The following is a 24092-nucleotide window of genomic DNA, read 5'->3' on the forward strand; positions in this document are numbered from 1 at the left end:
GTAGACACATATACCTCTGACCAGCCTACCATCGAAGAGGTGAAAGATGAAACTTTTCCTTTATCGTCAACTCAGTGAATGTCTTTAAACTTTCGAAAACTGTAACAAAGAATAAGTTAAAAAACTTATTTTCATTGGACCCACAGAAAAGTCAAAGTTGTCCATAGAAATGCCCGTCTAAATCAGAAATCTACAGCACAAAGGCAGTGGCCTTTCGGGACATAAAAATGAAATCAGACTTTACTCAGACGAATTGCCCTTGGTCACAGACATCTTGCTATCAGTCACTACAAAGATGTTTTCTCTCGTGCCATGGCTTGCCTGACTTGCTTCTCCAGCTTGATGGCTTCTAGTCGCTGGTCAGGATCGACAGCCAGCATGTCCTGGGCAGTGTCCTTAGCTCCGTGCTTATGGCTCTATTTACTTTCAGGGGGATGTGGAACTGCAGCCAGGGGTTCTCACGCAGGGCCTCTCCAACAGGCCCTGACAGACATATGCTCCTGTATCGGAAACACACTTTAGTTCAATTCTAAAATATTTCTCATAGGACTGAAGGAACCTTTGCCTGTTAAGAGTTAACAATTAGGTCCTCAAGAACTGTTTTACGGTTTTCTACACTCCTGGCTGGCCAAGGTCTCTTTAAGGTCTCTTAAGTGGAGGTGTAACTCATGTATCCTACATGTGATTTAGCAACATGAAAGGGAATAGCTTCTTATCGGATTATGGTCTTGGTTAACTGCCTAAGGCTGACCTAAGTGCCTAACTTTCTGACTTTGTTTATAACTTATATGTTAAGAAGCTTCTTCTGACCAATCAGAAATGTATGCTTTATGTATGAACATTTTGCTCATCAAAGTGAGTGAGAGACAAGGTTAACAGAAATTAGCCACGGCAGTAAATGACAGCATATTTTTTGGTTCTTAAATGGTCTCTACCTGGCACACCTGCAGTGCAAACTGACACACACTGTTTAGAGAAACATCTACTCTATTACTAATATTAATGAAACATTTCTTATTCTATGGAACAAAAACAAACAGTAAAACTAAAACACAGATCTCTTAGCTTCCTATTTCATGAACCAGATGACTGAATGACCAAGCCTAACTAGTAGCCAGAACCCCAGTTAACCCTCCGTAACACAAAGTTTAACCACACGACAGGAACTCTTTCAAACTGAGTGAAAATCATAAATGGATCCATAACTTTACATCAATTTACTGTTGTGTAAATTTAATGTTGTGCCAATACCTGCATTTACATTTAGAACGATTGATGTCATAGAACCAGCATCACACCAGTTCCAGGTGTCTCCAAGGAGACAACAGAACTTCAGTTGTGTTTGCTAAAATACACACTTTGAAACATACTGTAACACTTAGTTAACATGTCTGGTTTAGTTGAAGAATCGGCTAAGGTAAGTTTCAGGGTTTAATGGTGGGATGGCACCTGTGCTTTTTTCCCCCAACCGCTAGAATATGATTCGCACCAAACCCAAAAGAAATACTGCACAGTTCAGGAACTTCATCAACCTAGCAACTGTAAAATAAGCTTACAAACAACTGAATTGAAATGCCAAAAAGTTCAGCGAAAGGCACAACTATGTTTACTTGGGGTTTACAAAATTAAAGCTAACTAAAACTGTAATGATAAACAATCATGCTGCCAATGGACAGAGAAATATCATGTTTTTTGAATAATGTATTATTTGTTATATAGGAACCCAGTATAAGGGAATCCCTTGCGATCCTGTCTGCAGAGATAAAGGTAATTATTTTTTTCTCTTTAGCTCTGTCACTCCAAGAAATATAATGAACATAAATATATTTGCCAATCTTTTCATAGTAATGCAAACAACTCTGCGTGTATCTGACATTTGTAATATTTATCTACCGCAGTATAACTCTTCTGGCAAGGCGATTGGTATTGTACCTTGAAAGAAAACTGATTGGAAATGTCATGTACTCTATGGTTTCTATTGATGTCAAGTGGCAAATGTTGACTGGTGATGTTATGTGAATCTTAGGAAATGGTCATTTTTCAATCGAGTCTATGTTTCTCAGAATTTGAGACAGAGAGGTCAATCTCTGCAATCCGAGCTGAGGGCATTTCTTGGAATGGAAAGGTAAGAGCAACGTGTTCTTTGATATTCTCTTAAGGCTCTTCTCCAGATTTTACGATGAAAAATGTAAATAATAATAACAAACATTATTTTATATAGTGCCTTGAAAGGTGGCTTCTTTACACAATGACAAAACCAACTACAATAAATAATACACAAGATATGCATGATATGCCACATTAATGTGAGCAATGGAGAAGTCAAATTAACGTGTCTAAATATCATCTAGTTCTATCCCAGGGAAGAGGGCTGTTGCCTACACAGACGACAAGACACAAAACGCTCAACTGTGCAAAACACGCATAAGGACATCAGTCAGGAGGAACAAGGTAAAGTGTTTTTACTTCTTCACCATGGTCATGTAGTTTCACTCCAAGCACTGTCGTATGAAATAACTGTGGAAACGACCTCCCCAACATTTTGGGTTGTTGCATTTTGCTTCAATGAATTTTAACCTTTTCTTTTAGACATTAAGAGGAAGGACACATTCACCCTTGGTAGAGATTCAGTTGTTCTATGAGATGTCAAGGTGAGAATTAACCACTTCAGGCATAAGTCAATCCACATGACTGAAAAAGGGGCAATGAACAGGATATGGGGATTTTTCTAGTTATAAAGTACAATAATCATCATTACATGAGCTAAGACTACTGAAGTATAAGCTGTGTCCCTGACTGATTAATTAGAGAATGTTGGACTTGTAATAACTAATTGAAGGATAATAATAATCAACGAAAGTGCTTAAAAGTATCAACAAATGCCTTCAAAGTACTTGACACGTACTTTGCTTTCAAAAGTGAAACATAATTAATGCTTACGTAAGATTTCTCTTGACTTCTCAGGAGTATACTAACTCCAAGGACAAGTAACATCACAAACCATTATTTAAGTGCTGATGTTGGAGCTGCAATACTACTACCAAGACAAAAAATGATACAGGTAACACTGCTTTCAGATTTCTAAGAATTGTTAAAATAGTATGTTTACAGAGCATTCAGAGTCTCATAGAGAAAATAAGTTGAGAATATGACAAGTTCCTACCATCTCAAACACTGCCAATCTAGAACAAAAAGAAAGTACTTGAACGCCTGCAGTAATCGAACACAAACCAGAACATACCAGTGCATGACAATGAAATGTAGTCACAAAATGATTCTACCCTTTCAAGTCCCAAAAAAGACTGAGGAACTTACCGGAGGCGATACCTGGATTTCAAACAGAGTACAATGTAGCCACTGTAGGGGAGAAGATCACAGAGAGCTCTTCTCAGATTGCTCAGAGTCAGCCCCAGCACCCTGTCCTGACTGAAGCAGACAAAGTGGTCAAACAGGTAGGTAGAAATGAGTAAGGAACAGAGAGTATGGTTATTCTTGCATTGTTTTGTTCGTCTGTCAAAGAAAAGAGTGCTTCTGACTTTTGTCAATGTTCATCTTTATTTTAGGAGAAGAACAAACGGTGGTATCACACTTTGCTCAAGTGTATGATACCATGTGTGTACAGCAGACATCACCAAAGGAACAGGAGACACCTGAGTAGAGAACAAGAATATGAAAAGACTGATGAAAAAAGGCACCAGGAGAAATCCATTGAATATGCACAATCTCGTCCAGTATTTCAATGAAAAGTTTTAGTGTTGTTTTTAGTGTCGTCGTATTGCATACATTTAAAACAATGTGTCTTGTTTAATGAACAATTTCATTTACTTTAGTAAAAAGTGTTGTTTACTGTAGTCCTAGCATGGATGCAATTGTTAGAAAAAACGTGAATGAAAAACTGAATGTTTCATATAATATGGGTTGGTGTTAACCCACACACCTAAGTGAAATGTTTGATTACGTTTACAAGACATAACACATAGTTCAGTTGAGTGTGAAAGGGAACAACAGAGAAAGTCACAAACAAAACATTTGTGAAGGACTTGATGAATGTTTTTTCTTTAGAAATGACAAAAAATAAAGAATTTTTCAACAAGATGTCTTTCTATAGCGAGTTTCATTTGAGATAGTCTTTTCTTAGAAGTGCAAGAGTGGTATTCCCTACAACTTACTCCCCAATTTGATCATTCTCAGAAATTAGGAGACGGAAACCACACCTACTGTAATATTAGACCTTGTAACAAGGCAACTAGGTTTCAATGGCTTAAAAGGTGCAGAAAGAGGCTCATGTATAATGACCTCCAGTGTCCCACAGGTTTCCCAAATCATTTCTTAGAGTATGGAAAAAGAGGAAATAAAGTGTCTACAGAAAGCATATACCCCCTTGAACTTTGTTCAGTTTGTTGCGCCAGTGCCAGAGTTTCATGCAATTAAATGAGGACCTCTTTCTCACACCACATATGTTATACTTTCAATGGGAAAAAAGGAAATATTACAATTGTATACATTTTCACCCACATGTTAATATTTGGTAGAAGCCCTTTTCACAGCAATTTCAGCTGTGAGTCTGTTGGTAATGGGCTCCACCACCTCTGCACCAACAAGATTTGATAATATTTGAGAATTTCAGAAGTCTGTCTGGTTTAGCTGAAGAATCAGCTAAGGTAAGTTTCAGGAAGAGCATCTGATTTCTTTCAATAAAGCAGAACAGAGAAAAAACACACAATACAAAATCATGAGAATTTGTATCCATATGACACTTTGACTCGAATACTTTTATCAGACCTACACAGAGTATATACTGTACACACTTTTTCAGCCCAGGTTTATACATTTGGAACTGCCATTTGTAGGTGTTTTTGTGTCTTAGCTCAACACTGTGAAACCTGTAGTTACAAACATGGAGGATGAAGACATGAAGACATATATTGTACCTCTGACCGGCCTACCTTCCAAGAGGTGAAAGATGAAACTTTTCCTTTATCGTCAACTCAGTGAATGTCTTTAAACTTTCGAAAACTGTAACAAAGAATAAGTTAAAAAACTTATTTTCATTGGACCCACAGAAAAGTCAAAGTTGTCCATAGAAATGCCCGTCTAAATCAGAAATCTACAGCACAAAGGCAGTGGCCTTTCGGGACATAAAAATGAAATCAGACTTTACTCAGACGAATTGCCCTTGGTCACGGACATCTTGCTATCAGTCACTACAAAGATGTTTTCTCTCGTGCCATGGCTTGCCTGACTTGCTTCTTCTGCTGGATGGCTTCTGGTCGCTGGTCAGGATCGACAGCCAGCATGTCCTGGAGCAGTGTCCTTAGCTCCGTACTTATGGCTCTATTTACTTTCAGGGGGATGTGGAACTGCAGCCAAGGGTTCTCATGCAGGGCCTCTCCAACAGGCCCTGACAGACATATGCTCCTGTATCGGAAACACACTTTAGTTCAATTCTAAAATATTTCTCATAGGACTGAAGGAACCTTTGCCTGTTAAGAGTTAACAATTAGGTCCTCAAGAACTGTTTTACGGTTTTCTACACTCCTGGCTGGCCAAGGTCTCTTTAAGGTCTCTTAAGTGGAGGTGTAACTCATGTATCCTACATGTGATTTAGCAACATGAAAGGGAATAGCTTCTTATCGGATTATGGTCTTGGTTAACTGCCTAAGGCTGACCTAAGTGCCTAACTTTCTGACTTTCTTTATACCTTATATGTTAAGAAGCTTCTTCTGACCAATCAGAAATGTATGCTTTATGTATGGACATTTTGCTCATCAAAGTGAGTGAGAGACAAGGTTAACAGAAATTAGCCACGGCAGTAAATGACAGCATATTTTTGGGTTCTTAAATGGTCTCTACCTGGCACACCTGCAGTGCAAACTGACACACACTGTTTAGAGAAACAGCTACTCTATTACTAATATTAATGAAACATTTCTTATTCTATGGAACAAAAACAAACAGTAAAACTAAAACACAGATCTCTTAGCTTCCTATTTCATGAACCAGATGACTGAATGACCAAGCCTAACTAGTAGCCAGAACCCCAGTTAACCCTCCGTAACACAAAGTTTAACCACACGACAGGAACTCTTTCAAACTGAGTGAAAATCATAAATGGATCCATAACTTTACATCAATTTACTATGTTGTGCCAATACCTGCATTTACATTTAGAACGAATGATGTCATAGAACCAGCATCACACCAGTTCCAGGTGTCTCCAAGGAGACAACAGAACTTCAGTTGTGTTTGCTAAAATACACACTTTGAAACATACTGTAACACTTAGTTAACATGTCTGGTTTAGTTGAAGAATCGGCTAAGGTAAGTTTCAGGGTTTAATGGTGGGATGGCACCTGTGCTTTTTTCCCCCAACCGCTAGAATATGATTCGCACCAAACCCAAAAGAAATACTGCACAGTTCAGGAACTTCATCAACCTAGCAACTGTAAAATAAGCTTACAAACAACTGAATTGAAATGCCAAAAAGTTCAGAGAAAGGCAAAAACTATGTTTACTTGGGGTTTCCAAAATTAAAGCTAACTAAAACTGTAATGAGAAACAATCATGCTGCCAATGGACAGAGAAATATCATGTTTTTTGAATAATGTATTATTTGTTATATAGGAACCCAGTATAAGGGAATCCCTTGCGATCCTGTCTGCAGAGATAAAGGTAATTATTTTTTTCTCTTTAGCTCTGTCACTCCAAGAAATATAATGAACATAAATATATTTGCCAATCTTTTCATAGTAATCCAAACAACTCTGCGTGCATCTGACATTTGTAATATTTATCTACCGCAGTATAACTCTTCTGGCAAGGCGATTGGTATTGTACCTTGAAAGAAAACTGATTGGAAATGTCATGTACTCTATGGTTTCTATTGATGTCAAGTGGCAAATGTTGACTGGTGATGTTATGTGAATCTTAGGAAATGGTCATTTTTCAATCGAGTCTATGTTTCTCAGAATTTGAGACAGAGAGGTCAATCTCTGCAATCCGAGCTGAGGGTATTTCTTGGAATGGAAAGGTAAGAGCAACGTGTTCTTTGATATTCTCTTAAGACTCTTCGCCAGATTTGACGATGAAAAATGTAAATAATAATAACAAACATTATTTTATATAGTGCCTTGAAAGGTGGCTTCTTTACAGAATGACAAAACCAACTACAATAAATAATACACAAGATATGCATGATGACAATACACAGTTAGAGGAGACAGTAGATGGTCATGGTCAGTGTATCCTGAAGGTAGTTTTCCAATTTTTTGGAACGGGGTAAAAGAGGCCACCTCTACTAGAATCTTTGTCCTAACCAAAAATGTAACAAAGTATAATAATAATATTAAAAATAATAATAATAATAAACTTTATTTATAGAGCACCTTTCATACAAATAGTGCTTTGGTGCTTTAAAAAGCAAGCGTAAAAATAAAATATTAAAATTGAGAGATATACTTTCAGTTGTCAAGGAAAATACAGCAATACAGTAAAGCAACATACATGTCAACTAAATAAATAAAAATTAGGAAAGTCGTAATAAAATAAGAACAATTAAAGAGAACTAAAAAAAGAAACAGAAATAGAAAGAACAAAGAACCACTTTAACTAAAAGCAACATTTTCAAATGTTTTTTAAAACAATGTACCGAGCTTGACTGCCTAATAAAAAGTGGAAGTGAGTTTCATAATTTAGAAGCATAAAAACAAAAAGCAGCCTCTCCACTCTTTCTGCATTTCACATGTGGTATTTGCAGTAGGCCAGTATGTGCAGATCTCAGGTCACGTATAGGAACATATGAAGACAGACATTCAGTAAGGTACAGACGTGCTAGGTCGCTTAAAGCTTTAAAAACAAGTAAAAGAACTTTCAAATTTATCCTAGATAATACAGGTGACCGGTGAAGTTTTTTCAAAACAGGAATGATATTCTCTTTCTTGTATTTGTTAGGATCTGTGCTACTGCATTTCGAACAAGTAGTAAGGGATTTATTGTTTTCTTGGGAAGCCCACAAAACAGAGCATTATAATCATATCCACATCAATGTGAGCAATGGAGAAGTCAAATTAACGTGTCTAAATATCATCTAGTTCTATCCCAGGGAAGAGGGCTGTTGCCTACACAGACGACAAGACACAAAACGCTCAACTGTGCAAAACACGCATAAGGACATCAGTCAGGAGGAACAAGGTAAAGTGTTTTTACTTCTTCACCATGGTCATGTAGTTTCACTCCAAGCACTGTCTTATGAAATAACTGTGGAAACGACCTCCCCAACATTTTGGGTTGTTGCATTTTGCTTCAATGAATTTTAACCTTTTCTTTTAGACATTAAGAGGAAGGACACATTCACCCATGGTAGAGATTCAGTTGTTCTATGAGATGTCAAGGTGAGAATTAACCACTTCAGGGATAAGTCAATCCACATAACTGAAAAAGGGGCAATGAACAGGATATGGGGATTTTGCTAGTTATAAAGTACAATAATCATCATTACATGATCTAAGACTACTGAAGTATAAGCTGTGTCCCTGACTGATTAATTAGCAAATTCATCTTTGTAGAGTGCAGCTACTATCTATTCATTGGCATTTCCTTAAAACAACTGTATTCCCACATTCTGAATATGGAGTGAGATCATGTAGAGAATGTTGGACTTGTAATAACTAATTGAAGGATAACAATAATCAACGAAAGTGCTTAAAAGTATCAACAAATGCCTTCAAAGTACTTGACACGTACTTTGCTTTCAAAAGTGAAACATAATTAATGCTTACGTAAGATTTCTCTTGACTTCTCAGGAGTATACTAACTCCAAGGACAAGTAACATCACAAACCATTATTTAAGTGCTGATGTTGGAGCTGCAATACTACTACCAAGACAAAAAATGATACAGGTAACACTGCTTTCAGATTTCTAAGAATTGCTAAAATAGTATGTTTACAGAGCATTCAGAGTTGAGAATATGACAAGTTCCTACCATCTCAAACACTGCCAATCTAGAACAAAAAGAAAGTACTTGAACGCCTGCAGTAATCGAACACAAACCAGAACATATCAGTGCATGACAAGGAAATGTAGTCACAAAATGATTCTACCCTTTCAAGTCCCAAAAAGGACCGAGGAACTTACCGGAGGCGATACCTGGATTTCAAACAGAGTACAATGTAGCCACTGTAGGGGAGAAGATCACAGAGAGCTCTTCTCAGATTGCTCAGAGTCAGCCCCAGCACCCTGTCCTGACTGAAGCAGACAAAGTGGTCAAACAGGTAGGTAGAAATGAGTAAGGAACAGAGAGTATGGTTATTCTTGCATTGTTTTGTTCGTCTGTCAAAGAAAAGAGTGCTTCTGACTTTTGTCAATGTTCATCTTTATTTTAGGAGAAGAACAAACGGTGGTATCACACTTTGCTCAAGTGTATGATACCATGTGTGTACAGCAGACATCACCAAAGGAACAGGAGACACCTGAGTAGAGAACAAGAATATGAAAAGACTGATGAAAAAAGGCACCAGGAGAAATCCATTGAATATGCACAATCTCGTCCAGTATTTCAATGAAAAGTTTCAGTGTTGTTTTTAGTGTCGTCGCATTGCATACATTTAAAACAATGTGTCTTGTTTAATGAACAATTTCATTTACTTTAGTAAAAAGTGTTGTTTACTGTAGTCCTAGCATGGATGCAATTGTTAGAAAAAACGGGAATGAAAAACTGAATGTTTCATATAATATGGGTTTGTGTTAACCCACACACCTAAGTGAAATGTTTGATTACGTTTACAAGACATAACACATAGTTCAGTTGAGTGTGAAAGGGAACAACAGAGAAAGTCACAAACAAAACATTTGTGAAGGACTTGATGAATGTTTTTTCTTTAGAAATGACAAAAAATAAAGAATTTTTCAACAAGATGTCTTTCTATAGCGAGTTTCATTTGAGATAGTCTTTTCTTAGAAGTGCAAGAGTGGTATTCCCTACAACTTATTCCCCAATTTGATCATTCTCAGAAATTAGGAGACGGAAACCACACCTACTGTAATATTAGACCTTGTAACAAGGCAACTAGGTTTCAATGGCTTAAAAGGTGCAGAAAGAGGCTCATGTATAATGACCTCCAGTGTCCCACAGGTTTCCCAAATCATTTCTTAGAGTATGGAAAAAGAGGAAATAAAGTGTCTACAGAAAGCGTATACCCCCTTGAACTTTGTTCAGTTTGTTGCGCCAGTGCCAGAGTTTCATGCAATTAAATGAGGGCCTCTTTCTCACACCACATATGTTATACTTTCAATGGGAAAAAAGGAAATATTACAATTGTATACATTTTCACCCACATGTTAATATTTGGTAGAAGCCCTTTTCACAGCAATTTCAGCTGTGAGTCTGTTGGTAATGGGCTCCACCACCTCTGCACCAACAAGATTTGATAATATTTGAGAATTTCAGAAGTCTGTCTGGTTTAGCTGAAGAATCAGCTAAGGTAAGTTTCAGGAAGAGCATCTGATTTCTTTCAATAAAGCAGAACAGAGAAAAAACACACAATACAAAATCATGAGAATTTGTATCCATATGACACTTTGACTCGAATACTTTTATCAGACCTACACAGAGTATATACTGTACACACTTTTTCAGCCCAGGTTTATACATTTGGAACTGCCATTTGTAGGTGTTTTTGTGTCTTAGCTCAACACTGTGAAACCTGTGTTGTCTCCTCTAACTGTGTAACTAAACCTAGTTACAAACATGGAGGATGAAGACATGAAGACATATATTGTACCTCTGACCGGCCTACCTTCCAAGAGGTGAAAGATGAAACTTTTCCTTTATCGTCAACTCAGTGAATGTCTTTAAACTTTCGAAAACTGTAACAAAGAATAAGTTAAAAAACTTATTTTCATTGGACCCACAGAAAAGTCAAAGTTGTCCATAGAATGCCCGTCTAAATCAGAAATCTACAGCACAAAGGCAGTGGCCTTTCGGGACATAAAAATTAAATCAGACTTTACTCAGACGAATTGCCCTTGGTCACGGACATCTTGCTATCAGTCACTACAAAGATGTTTTCTCTCGTGCCATGGCTTGCCTGACTTGCTTCTTCTGCCGGATGGCTTCTGGTCGCTGGTCAGGATCGACAGCCAGCATGTCCTGGAGCAGTGTCCTTAGCTCCGTGCTTATGGCTCTATTTACTTTCAGGGGGATGTGGAACTGCAGCCAGGGGTTCTCATGCAGGGCCTCTCCAACAGGCCCTGACAGACATATGCTCCTGTATCGGAAACACACTTTAGTTCAATTCTAAAATATTTCTCATAGGACTGAAGGAACCTTTGCCTGTTAAGAGTTAACAATTAGGTCCTCAAGAACTGTTTTACGGTTTTCTACACTCCTGGCTGGCCAAGGTCTCTTTAAGGTCTCTTAAGTGGAGGTGTAACTCATGTATCCTACATGTGATTTAGCAACATGAAAGGGAATAGCTTCTTATCGGATTATGGTCTTGGTTAACTGCCTAAGGCAGACCTAAGTGCCTAACTTTCTGACTTTCTTTATACCTCATATGTTAAGAAGATTCTTCTGGCCAATCAGAAATGTATGCTTTATGTATGAACATTTTGCTCATCAAAGTGAGTGAGAGACAAGGTTAACAGAAATTAGCCACGGCAGTAAATGACAGCATATTTTTGGGTTCTTAAATGGTCTCTACCTGGCACACCTGCAGTGCAAACTGACACACACTGTTTAGAGAAACAGCTACTCTATTACTAATATTAATGAAACATTTCTTATTCTATGGAACAAAAACAAACAGTAAAACTAAAACACAGATCTCTTAGCTTCCTATTTCATGAACCAGATGACTGAATGACCAAGCCTAACTAGTAGCCAGAACCCCAGTTAACCCTCCGTAACACAAAGTTTAACCACACGACAGGAACTCTTTCAAACTGAGTGAAAATCATAAATGGATCCATAACTTTACATCAATTTACTATGTTGTGCCAATACCTGCATTTACATTTAGAACGAATGATGTCATAGAACCAGCATCACACCAGTTCCAGGTGTCTCCAAGGAGACAACAGAACTTCAGTTGTGTTTGCTAAAATACACACTTTGAAACATACTGTAACACTTAGTTAACATGTCTGGTTTAGTTGAAGAATCGGCTAAGGTAAGTTTCAGGGTTTAATGGTGGGATGGCACCTGTGCTTTTTTCCCCCAACCGCTAGAATATGATTCGCACCAAACCCAAAAGAAATACTGCACAGTTCAGGAACTTCATCAACCTAGCAACTGTAAAATAAGCTTACAAACAACTGAATTGAAATGCCAAAAAGTTCAGAGAAAGCCACAAACTATGTTTACTTGGGGTTTACAAAATTAAAGCTAACTAAAACTGTAATGATAAACAATCATGCTGCCAATGGACAGAGAAATATCATGTTTTTTGAATAATGTATTATTTGTTATATAGGAACCCAGTATAAGGGAATCCCTTGCGATCCTGTCTGCAGAGATAAAGGTAAGTATTTTTTTCTCTTTAGCTCTCTCACTCCAAGAAATATAATGAACATAAATATATTTGCCAATCTTTTCATAGTAATCCAAACAACTCTGCGTGCATCTGACATTTGTAATATTTATCTACCGCAGTATAACTCTTCTGGCAAGGCGATTGCTATTGTACCTTGAAAGAAAACTGATTGGAAATGTCATGTACTCTATGGTTTCTATTGATGTCAAGTGGCAAATGTTGACTGGTGATGTTATGTGAATCTTAGGAAATGGTCATTTTTCAATCGAGTCTATGTTTCTCAGAATTTGAGACAGAGAGGTCAATCTCTGCAATCCGAGCTGAGGGTATTTCTTGGAATGGAAAGGTAAGAGCAACGTGTTCTTTGATATTCTCTTAAGACTCTTCGCCAGATTTGACGATGAAAAATGTAAATAATAATAACAAACATTATTTTATATAGTGCCTTGAAAGGTGGCTTCTTTACAGAATGACAAAACCAACTACAATAAATAATACACAAGATATGCATGATGACAATACACAGTTAGAGGAGACAGTAGATGGTCATTGTCAGTGTATCCTGAAGGTAGTTTTCCAATTTTTTGGAACGGGGTAAAAGAGGCCACCTCTACTAGAATCTTTGTCCTAACCAAAAATGTAACAAAGTATAATCATAATATTAAAAAGAATAATAATAAACTTTATTTATAGAGCACCTTTCATACAAATAGTGCTTTTGTGCTTTAAAAAGCAAGCGTAAAAATAAAATATTAAAATTGAGAGATATACTTTCAGTTGTCAAGGAAAATACAGCAATACAGTAAAGCAACATACATGTCAATTAAATAAATAAAAATTAGGAAAGTCGTAATAAAATAAGAACAATTAAAGAGAACTAAAAAAAGAAACAGAAATAGAAAGAACAAAGAACCACTTTAACTAAAAGCAACATTTTCAAATGTTTTTTAAAACAATGTACCGAGCTTGACTGCCTAATAAAAAGTGGAAGTGAGTTTCATAATTTAGAAGCATAAAAACAAAAAGCAGCCTCTCCACTCTTTCTGCATTTCACATGTGGTATTTGCAGTAGGCCAGTATGTGCAGATCTCAGGTCACGTATAGGAACATATGAAGACTGACATTCAGTAAGGTACAGACGTGCTAGGTCGCTTAAAGCTTTAAAAACAAGTAAAAGAACTTTCAAATTTATCCTAGATAATACAGGTGACCGGTGAAGTTTTTTCAAAACAGGAATGATATTCTCTTTCTTGTATTTGTTAGGATCTGTGCTACTGCATTTCGAACAAGTAGTAAGGGATTTATTGTTTTCTTGGGAAGCCCACAAAACAGAGCATTATAATCATATCCACATCAATGTGAGCAATGGAGAAGTCAAATTAACGTGTCTAAATATCATCTAGTTCTATCCCAGGGAAGAGGGCTGTTGCCTACACAGACGACAAGACACAAAACGCTCAACTGTGCAAAACACGCATAAGGACATCAGTCAGGAGGAACAAGGTAAAGTGTTTTTACTTCTTCACCATGGTCATGTAGTTTCACTCCAAGCACTGTCTTATGAAATAACTGTGGAAACGACCTCCCCAACATTTTGGGTTGTTGCATTTTGCTTCAATGAATTTTAACCTTTTCTTTTAGACATTAAGAGGAAGGACACATTCACCCTTGGTAGAGATTCAGTTTTTCTACGAGATGTCAAGGTGAGAATTAACCACTTCAGGCATAAGTCAATCCACATGACCGGAAATGGGGCAATGAACAGGATATGGGGATTTTGCTAGTTATAAAGTACAATAATCATCATTAAATGATCTAAGACTACTGAAGTATAAGCTGTGTCCCTGACTGATTAATTAGCAAATTCATCTTCGTAGAGTGGAGCTACACTGAATATGGAGTGAGATCATGTAGGGAATGTTGGACTTGTAATAACTAATTGAAGGATAATAATAATCAACGAAAGTGCTTAAAAGTATCAACAAATGCCTTCAAAGTACTTGACACGTACTTTGCTTTCAAAAGTGAAACATAATTAATGCTTACGTAAGATTTCTCTTGACTTCTTTGGAGTATACTAACTCCAAGGACAAGTAACATCGCAAACCATTATTTAAGTGCTGATGTTGGAGCTGCAATACTACTACCAAGACAAAAAATGATACAGGTAACACTGCTTTCAGATTTCTAAGAATTGCTAAAATAGTATGTTTACAGAGCATTCAGAGTCTCATAGAGAAAATAAGTTGAGAATATGACAAGTTCCTACCATCTCAAACACTGCCAATCTAGAACAAAAAGAAAGTACTTGAACGCCTGCAGTAATCGAACACAAACCAGAACATATCAGTGCATGACAATGAAATGTAGTCACAAAATGATTCTACCTTTCAAGTCCCAAAAAAGACAGAGGAACTTACCGGAGGCGATACCTGGATTTCAAACAGAGTACAATGTAGCCACTGTAGGGGAGAAGATCACAGAGAGCTCTTCTCAGATTGCTCAGAGTCAGCCCCAGCACCCTGTCCTGACTGAAGCAGACAAAGTGGTCAAACAGGTAGGTAGAAATGAGTAAGGAACAGAGAGTATGGTTATTCTTGCATTGTTTTGTTCGTCTGTCAAAGAAAAGAGTGCTTCTGACTTTTGTCAATGTTCATCTTTATTTTAGGAGAAGAACAAACGGTGGTATCACACTTTGCTCAAGTGTATGATACCATGTGTGTACAGCAGACATCACCAAAGGAACAGGAGACACCTGAGTAGAGAACAAGAATATGAAAAGACTGATGAAAAAAGGCACCAGGAGAAATCCATTGAATATGCACAATCTCGTCCAGTATTTCAATGAAAAGTTTCAGTGTTGTTTTTAGTGTCGTCGTATTGCATACATTTAAAACAATGTGTCTTGTTTAATGAACAATTTCATTTACTTTAGTAAAAAGTGTTGTTTACTGTAGTCCTAGCATGGATGCAATTGTTAGAAAAAACGGGAATGAAAAACTGAATGTTTCATATAATATGGGTTTGTGTTAACCCACACACCTAAGTGAAATGTTTGATTACGTTTACAAGACATAACACATAGTTCAGTTGAGTGTGAAAGGGAACAACAGAGAAAGTCACAAACAAAACATTTGTGAAGGACTTGATGAATGTTTTTTCTTTAGAAATGACAAAAAATAAAGAATTTTTCAACAAGATGTCTTTCTATAGCGAGTTTCATTTGAGATAGTCTTTTCTTAGAAGTGCAAGAGTGGTATTCCCTACAACTTATTCCCCAATTTGATCATTCTCAGAAATTAGGAGACGGAAACCACACCTACTGTAATATTAGACCTTGTAACAAGGCAACTAGGTTTCAATGGCTTAAAAGGTGCAGAAAGAGGCTCATGTAAAATGACCTCCAGTGTCCCACAGGTTTCCCAAATCATTTCTTAGAGTATGGAAAAAGAGGAAATAAAGTGTCTACAGAAAGCGTATACCCCCTTGAACTTTGTTCAGTTTGTTGCGCCAGTGCCAGAGTTTCATGCAATTAAATGAGGACCTCTTTCTCACACCACATATGTTATACTTTCAATGGGAAAAAAGGAAATATTACAATTGTATACATTTTCACCCACATGTTAATATTTGGTAGAAGCCCTTTTCACAGCAATTTCAGCTGTGAGTCTGTTGGTAATGGGCCCTACCACATCTGCACCAACAAGATTTGATAATATTTGAGAATTTCAGAAGTCTGTCTGGTTTAGCTGAAGAATCAGCTAAGGTAAGTTTCAGGAAGAGCATCTGATTTCTTTCAATAAAGCAGAACAGAGAAAAAACACACAATACAAAATCATGAGAATTTGTATCCATATGACACTTTGACTCGAATACTTTTATCAGACCTACACAGAGTATATACTGTACACACTTTTTCAGCCCAGGTTTATACATTTGGAACTGCCATTTGTAGGTGTTTTTGTGTCTTAGCTCAACACTGTGAAACCTGTAGTTACAAACATGGAGGATGAAGACATGAAGACATATATTGTACCTCTGACCGGCCTACCTTCCAAGAGGTGAAAGATGAAACTTTTCCTTTATCGTCAACTCAGTGAATGTCTTTAAACTTTCGAAAACTGTAACAAAGAATAAGTTAAAAAACTTATTTTCATTGGACCCACAGAAAAGTCAAAGTTGTCCATAGAAATGCCCGTCTAAATCAGAAATCTACAGCACAAAGGCAGTGGCCTTTCGGGACATAAAAATGAAATCAGACTTTACTCAGACGAATTGCACTTGGTCATGGACATCTTGCTATCAGTCACTACAAAGATGTTTTCTCTCGTGCCATGGCTTGCCTGACTTGCTTCTTCTGCCGGATGGCTTCTGGTCGCTGGTCAGGATCGACAGCCAGCATGTCCTGGAGCAGTGTCCTTAGCTCAGTGCTTATGGCTCTATTTACTTTCAGGGGGATGTGGAACTGCAGCCAGGGGTTCTCATGCAGGGCCTCTCCAACAGGCCCTGACAGACATATGCTCCTGTATCGGAAACACACTTTAGTTCAATTCTAAAATATTTCTCATAGGACTGAAGGAACCTTTGCCTGTTAAGAGTTAACAATTAGGTCCTCAAGAACTGTTTTACGGTTTTCTACACTCCTGGCTGGCCAAGGTCTCTTTAAGGTCTCTTAAGTGGAGGTGTAACTCATGTATCCTACATGTCATTTAGCAACATGAAAGGGAATAGCTTCTTATCGGATTATGGTCTTGGTTAACTGCCTAAGGCTGACCTAAGTGCCTAACTTTCTGACTTTCTTTATACCTTATATGTTAAGAAGCTTCTTCTGACCAATCAGAAATGTATGCTTTATGTATGAACATTTTGCTCATCAAAGTGAGTGAGAGACAAGGTTAACAGAAATTAGCCACGGCAGTAAATGACAGCATATTTTTGGGTTCTTAAATGGTCTCTACCTGGCACACCTGCAGTGCAAACTGACACACACTGTTTAGAGAAACAGCTACTCTATTACTAATATTAATGAAACATTTCTTATTCTATGGAACAAAAACAAACAGTAAAACTAAAACACAGATCTCTTAGCTTCCTATTTCATGAACCAGATGACTGAATGACCAAGCCTAACTAGTAGCCAGAACCCCAGTTAACCCTCCGTAACACAAAGTTTAACTACACGACAGGAACTCTTTCAAACTGAGTGAAAATCATAAATGGATCCATAACTTTACACCAATTTACTATGTTGTGCCAATACCTGCATTTACATTTAGAACGAAAGATGTCATAGAACCAGCATCACACCAGTTCCAGGTGTCTCCAAGGAGACAACAGAACTTCAGTTGTGTTTGCTAAAATACACACTTTGAAACATACTGTAACACTTAGTTAACATGTCTGGTTTAGTTGAAGAATCGGCTAAGGTAAGTTTCAGGGTTTAATGGTGGGATGGCACCTGTGCTTTTTTCCCCCAACCGCTAGAATATGATTCGCACCAAACCCAAAAGAAATACTGCACAGTTCAGGAACTTCATCAACCTAGCAACTGTAAAATAAGCTTACAAACAACTGAATTGAAATGCCAAAAAGTTCAGCGAAAGGCACAACTATGTTTACTTGGGGTTTACAAAATTAAAGCTAACTAAAACTGTAATGATAAACAATCATGCTGCCAATGGACAGAGAAATATCATGTTTTTTGAATAATGTATTATTTGTTATATAGGAACCCAGTATAAGGGAATCCCTTGCGATCCTGTCTGCAGAGATAAAGGTAAGTATTTTTTTCTCTTTAGCTCTGTCACTCCAAGAAATATAATGAACATAAATATATTTGCCAATCTTTTCATAGTAATGCAAACAACTCTGCGTGTATCTGACATTTGTAATATTTATCTACCGCAGTATAACTCTTCTGGCAAGGCGATTGGTATTGGACCTTGAAAGAAAACTGATTGGAAATGTCATGTACTCTATGGTTTCTATTGATGTCAAGTGGCAAATGTTGACTGGTGATGTTATGTGAATCTTAGGAAATGGTCATTTTTCAATCGAGTCTATGTTTCTCAGAATTTGAGACAGAGAGGTCAATCTCTGCAATCCGAGCTGAGGGCATTTCTTGGAATGGAAAGGTAAGAGCAACGTGTTCTTTGATATTCTCTTAAGGCTCTTCTCCAGATTTTACGATGAAAAATGTAAATAATAATAACAAACATTATTTTATATAGTGCCTTGAAAGGTGGCTTCTTTACACAATGACAAAACCAACTACAATAAATAATACACAAGATATGCATGATATGCCACATTAATGTGAGCAATGGAGAAGTCAAATTAACGTGTCTAAATATCATCTAGTTCTATCCCAGGGAAGAGGGCTGTTGCCTACACAGACGACAAGACACAAAACGCTCAACTGTGCAAAACACGCATAAGGACATCAGTCAGGAGGAACAAGGTAAAGTGTTTTTACTTCTTCACCATGGTCATGTAGTTTCACTCCAAGCACTGTCGTATGAAATAACTGTGGAAACGACCTCCCCAACATTTTGGGTTGTTGCATTTTGCTTCAATGAATTTTAACCTGTGCTTTTTTCCCCCAACCACTAGAATATGATTCGCACCAAACCCAAAAGAAATACTGCACAGTTCAGGAACTTCATCAACCTAGCAACTGTAAAATAAGCTTACAAACAACTGAATTGAAATGCCAAAAAGTTCAGAGAAAGGCACAAACTATGTTTACTTGGGGTTTCCAAAATTAAAGCTAACTAAAACTGTAATGATAAACAATCATGCTGCCAATGGACAGAGAAATATCATGTTTTTTGAATAATGTATTATTTGTTATATAGGAACCCAGTATAAGGGAATCCCTTGCGATCCTGTCTGCAGAGATAAAGGTAAGTATTTTTTTCTCTTTAGCTCACTCCAAGAAATATAATGAACATAAATATATTTGCCAATCTTTTCATAGTAATCCAAACAACTCTGCGTGTATCTGACATTTGTAATATTTATCTACCGCAGTATAACTCTTCTGGCAAGGCGATTGGTATTGTACCTTGAAAGAAAACTGATTGGAAATGTCATGTACTCTATGGTTTCTATTGATGTCAAGTGGCAAATCTTGACTGGTGATGTTATGTGAATCTTAGGAAATGGTCATTTTTCAATCGAGTCTATGTTTCTCAGAATTTGAGACAGAGAGGTCAATCTCTGCAATCCGAGCTGAGGGCATTTCTTGGAATGGAAAGGTAAGAGCAACGTGTTCTTTGTTATTCTCTTAAGACTCTTCGCCAGATTTTACGATGAAAAATGTAAATAATAATAACAAACATTATTTTATATAGTGCCTTGAAAGGTGGCTTCTTTACAGAATAACAAAACCAACTACAATAAATAATACACAAGATATGCATGATGACAATACACAGTTAAAGGAGACAGTAGATGGTCATGGTCAGTGTATTCTGAAGGTAGTTTTCCAATTTTTTGGAACGGGGTAAAAGAGGTCACCTCTACTAGAATCTTTGTCCTAACCAAAAATGTAACAAAGTATAATAATAATATTAAAAATAATAATAATAAACTTTATTTATAGAGCACCTTTCATACAAATAGTGCTTTGGTGCTTTAAAAACCAAGCTTAAAAGTAAAATATTAAAATTGAGAGATATACTTTCAGTTGTCAAGGAAAATACAGCAATACAGTAAAGCAACATACATGTCAACTAAATAAATAAAAATTAGGAAAGTCGTAATAAAATAAGAACAATTAAAGAGAATTAAAAAAAGAAACAGAAATAGAAAGAACAAAGAACCACTTTAACTAAAAGCAACATTTTCAAATGTTTTTTAAAACAATGTACCGAGCTTGACTGCCTAATAAAAAGTGGAAGTGAGTTTCATAATTTAGAAGCATAAAAACAAAAAGCAGCCTCTCCACTCTTTCTGCATTTCACATGTGGTATTTGCAGTAGGCCAGTATGTGCAGATCTCAGGTCACGTATAGGAACATATGAAGACAGACATTCAGTAAGGTACAGACGTGCTAGGTCGCTTAAAGCTTAAAAAACAAGTAAAAGAACTTTCAAATTTATCCTAGATAATACAGGTGACCAGTGAAGTTTTTTCAAAACAGGAATGATATTCTCTTTCTTGTATTTGTTAGGATCTGTGCTACTGCATTTCGAACAAGTAGTAAGGGATTTATTGTTTTCTTGGGAAGCCCACAAAACAGAGCATTATAATCATATCCACATCAATGTGAGCAATGGAGAAGTCAAATTAACGTGTCTAAATATCATCTAGTTCTATCCCAGGGAAGAGGGCTGTTGCCTACACAGACGACAAGACACAAAACACTCAACTGTGCAAAACACGCATAAGGACATCAGTCAGGAGGAACAAGGTAAAGTGTTTTTTCTTCTTCACCATGGTCATGTAGTTTCACTCCAAGCACTGTCATATGAAATAACTGTGGAAACGACCTCCCCAACATTTTGGGCTGTTGCATTTTGCTTCAATGAATTTTAACTTTTTCTTTTAGACATTAAGAGGAAGGACACATTCACCCTTGGTAGAGATTCAGTTGTTCTATGAGATGTCAAGGTGAGAATTAACCACTTCAGGGATAAGTCAATCCACATAACTGAAAAAGGGGCAATGAACAGGATATGGGGATTTTGCTAGTTATAAAGTACAATAATCATCATTACATGATCTAAGACTACTGAAGTATAAGCTGTGTCCCTGACTGATTAATTAGCAAATTCATCTTTGTAGAGTGCAGCTACTATCTATTCAGTGGCATTTCCTTAAAACAACTGTATTCCCATATTCTGAATATGGAGTGAGATCATGTAGAGAATGTTGGACTTGTAATAACTAATTGAAGGATAATAACAATCAACGAAAGTGCTTAAAAGTATCAACAAATGCCTTTAAAGTACTTGACACGTACTTTGCTTTCAAAAGTGAAACATAATTAATGCTTATGGAAGATTTCTCTTGACTTCTCAGGAGTATACTAACTCCAAGGACAAGTAACATCACAAACCATTATGTAAGTGCTGATGTTGGAGCTGCAATACTACTACCAAGACAAAAAATGATACAGGTAACACTGCTTTCAGATTTCTAAGAATTGCTAAAATAGTATGTTTACAGAGCATTCAGAGTCTCATAAGTCTCATAAGAAAATAAGTTGAGAATATGACAAGTTCCTACCATCTCAAACACTGCCAATCTAGAACAAAAAGAAAGTACTTGAACGCCTACAGTAATTGAACACAAACCACAACATATCAGTGCATGACAATGAAAAGTAGCCACAAGATGATTCTACCCTTTCAAGTCCCAAAAAGGACCGAGGAACTTACCGGAGGCGATACCTGGATTTCAAACAGAGTACAATGTAGCCACTGTAAGGGAGAAGATCACAGAGAGCTCTTCTCAGATTGCTCAGAGTCAGCCCCAGCACCCTGTCCTGACTGAAGCAGACAAAGTGGTCAAACAGGTAGGTAGAAATGAGTAAGGAACAGAGAGTATGGTTATTCTTGCATTGTTTTGTTCGTCTGTCAAAGAAAAGAGTGCTTCTGACTTTTGTCAATGTTCATCTTTATTTTAGGAGAAGAACAAACGGTGGTATCACACTTTGCTCAAGTGTATGATACCATGTGTGTACAGCAGACATCACCAAAGGAACAGGAGACACCTGAGTAGAGAACAAGAATATGAAAAGACTGATGAAAAAAAGCACCAGGAGAAATCCATTGAATATGCACAATCTCGTACAGTATTTCAATGAAAAATTTCAGTGTTGTTTTTAGTGTCGTCGTATTGCATACATTTAAAACAATGTGTCTTGTTTAATGAACAAGATCATTTACTTTAGTAAAAAATGTTGTTTACTGTAGTCCTAGCATGGATGCAATTGTTAGAAAAAACTTGAATGAAAAACTGAATGTTTCATACAATATGGGTTTCTGTTAACCCACACACCTAAGTGAAATGTTTGATTACGTTTACAAGACATAACACATAGTTCAGTTGAGTGTGAAAGGGAACAACAGAGAAAGTCACAAACAAAACATTTGTGAAGGACTTGATGAATGTTTTTTCTTTAGAAATTACAAAAAATAAAGAATTTTTCAACAAGATGTCTTTCTATAGCGAGTTTCATTTGAGATAGTCTTTTCTTAGAAGTGCAAGAGTGGTATTCCCTACAACTTATTCCCCAATGTGATCATTCTCAGAAATTAGGAGACGGAAACCACACCTACTGTAATATTAGAACTTGTAACAAGGCAACTAGGTTTCAATGGCTTAAAAGGTGCAGAAAGAGGCTTATGTATAATGACCTCCAGTGTCCCACAGGTTTTCCCACAGGTTTGTTGCGCCAGTGCCAGAGTTTCATGCAATTAAATGAGGACCTCTTTCTCACACCACATATGTTATACTTTCAATGGGAAAAAAGGAAATATTAGAATTGTATACATTTTAAAGCCATGTGTTCATATTTGGTAGAAGCCCTAACAACACCTAAAAAACACCTAACAACGGGTGCAGGACCGAATTAGGGCAATACCCACTATTGATAAACATACAGAAAACAAAATTAAAGTACTGGCTTTAATATTAGCCAGACACAGCTGGATGAGCTCTACCAGCCAGGACAGGAGGCTCTACTATACACAGAGAGGGGAGGGAGGGGGGAACAAGCTGCCCAGCCGTGTGGAATGCTACAGAACCCTAAACAGACAAAACATACTACCCGAATATTTGACCAAGATATCCAGACACAGCTGGATGAGCTCCACCAGTCAGGACAGGCTAATAAGATACACTCCACAGACATTCACAACAGTGACATATCATAAACACTTGAATTACTTATCTACTCTCTCGAAACAAAATTTCGAGAAAAAACACATTGCCCAACGTTAGAAAGCACCTTGCATTACATTGCTTGAAAAACAATTTTATTTCGAAGGAATTATGGATCGGGAATTCTTCGAGGAAGTCGGGGTCACACAGCATGCCGCCCCATATATCAGGGAGCACATTGGATCAAGGCACCGTCTCTTTCAAGACAACGATCCGAAACACAAAGCAGCAAGGGCGAGGCTTATAGCAGAACGAGTGAACTGGGTGAAAACTCCAGCCGAATCTCCAGATTTAAATCCAATAGAGATGGTATGGCATTAGCTGAAAGACTATGTTTGGAAAACTCCTAAACCCAGCACAAAGCAAGAACTGATACTGATACAATGTCTGTTGATACTGATACTGTATGAGTAGGGCTGTTTCACCACTCCTTTTTTTTTGTTGCATACAGCAGTACTTCTTATGGTAGTACTTAAGTACAGTACAGTAGGTACTTACATTAGTACTTCTCGCGTTAAAAAAGTTAGATGTTAGCATAAACTATTAGTAAATAAAAAATATTAAACTTAGCACTGTAATAAATTATGCTAATATTAAATTTGATTCTGCTCTGAGAATGTAGGGGGAAGGAAAAATGCCAGTGGTCTTTTCACTGATGAACTTGTGC

At 37.1% G+C, this 24092-nt stretch overlaps 4 long non-coding RNA genes across 5 annotated transcripts; all 4 read left to right on the plus strand.

Moving 5' to 3' along the window:
- Positions 1-1345: 1345 nt before the first annotated feature.
- Positions 1346-9281, plus strand: LOC148632168 (uncharacterized). 2 transcript variants are annotated; one of them, XR_015934462.1, is made up of 9 exons: positions 1346-1417; positions 1720-1767; positions 2064-2125; positions 2352-2451; positions 2590-2651; positions 8091-8190; positions 8329-8390; positions 8802-8898; positions 9110-9281. It is a non-coding gene; the product is annotated as an uncharacterized LOC148632168 (long non-coding RNA). The 2 variants fall into 2 exon arrangements; XR_015934461.1 differs by lacking the exons at positions 8091-8190; positions 8329-8390; positions 8802-8898; positions 9110-9281 and adding exons at positions 2965-3452; positions 3564-4095.
- A 2824-nt stretch (positions 9282-12105) lies between these two features.
- On the plus strand, positions 12106-14247 carry LOC148632169 (uncharacterized). The gene is made up of 5 exons (XR_015934451.1): positions 12106-12169; positions 12473-12520; positions 12817-12878; positions 13936-14035; positions 14174-14247. It is a non-coding gene; the product is annotated as an uncharacterized LOC148632169 (long non-coding RNA).
- Positions 14248-17886: 3639 nt separating this feature from the next.
- On the plus strand, positions 17887-19011 carry LOC148632170 (uncharacterized). The gene is made up of 4 exons (XR_015934453.1): positions 17887-17958; positions 18261-18308; positions 18605-18666; positions 18893-19011. It is a non-coding gene; the product is annotated as an uncharacterized LOC148632170 (long non-coding RNA).
- A 182-nt stretch (positions 19012-19193) lies between these two features.
- On the plus strand, positions 19194-22386 carry LOC148632171 (uncharacterized). The gene is made up of 7 exons (XR_015934443.1): positions 19194-19437; positions 19730-19791; positions 20849-20948; positions 21087-21148; positions 21560-21656; positions 21894-22055; positions 22167-22386. It is a non-coding gene; the product is annotated as an uncharacterized LOC148632171 (long non-coding RNA).
- Positions 22387-24092: the final 1706 nt, after the last annotated feature.

Source organism: Lepisosteus platostomus, unplaced genomic scaffold (assembly GCF_059453375.1).
Source record: "Lepisosteus platostomus isolate fLepPlt1 unplaced genomic scaffold, fLepPlt1.hap1 Scaffold_65_H1, whole genome shotgun sequence".
NCBI classification, from domain to species: domain Eukaryota; kingdom Metazoa; phylum Chordata; class Actinopteri; order Semionotiformes; family Lepisosteidae; genus Lepisosteus; species Lepisosteus platostomus.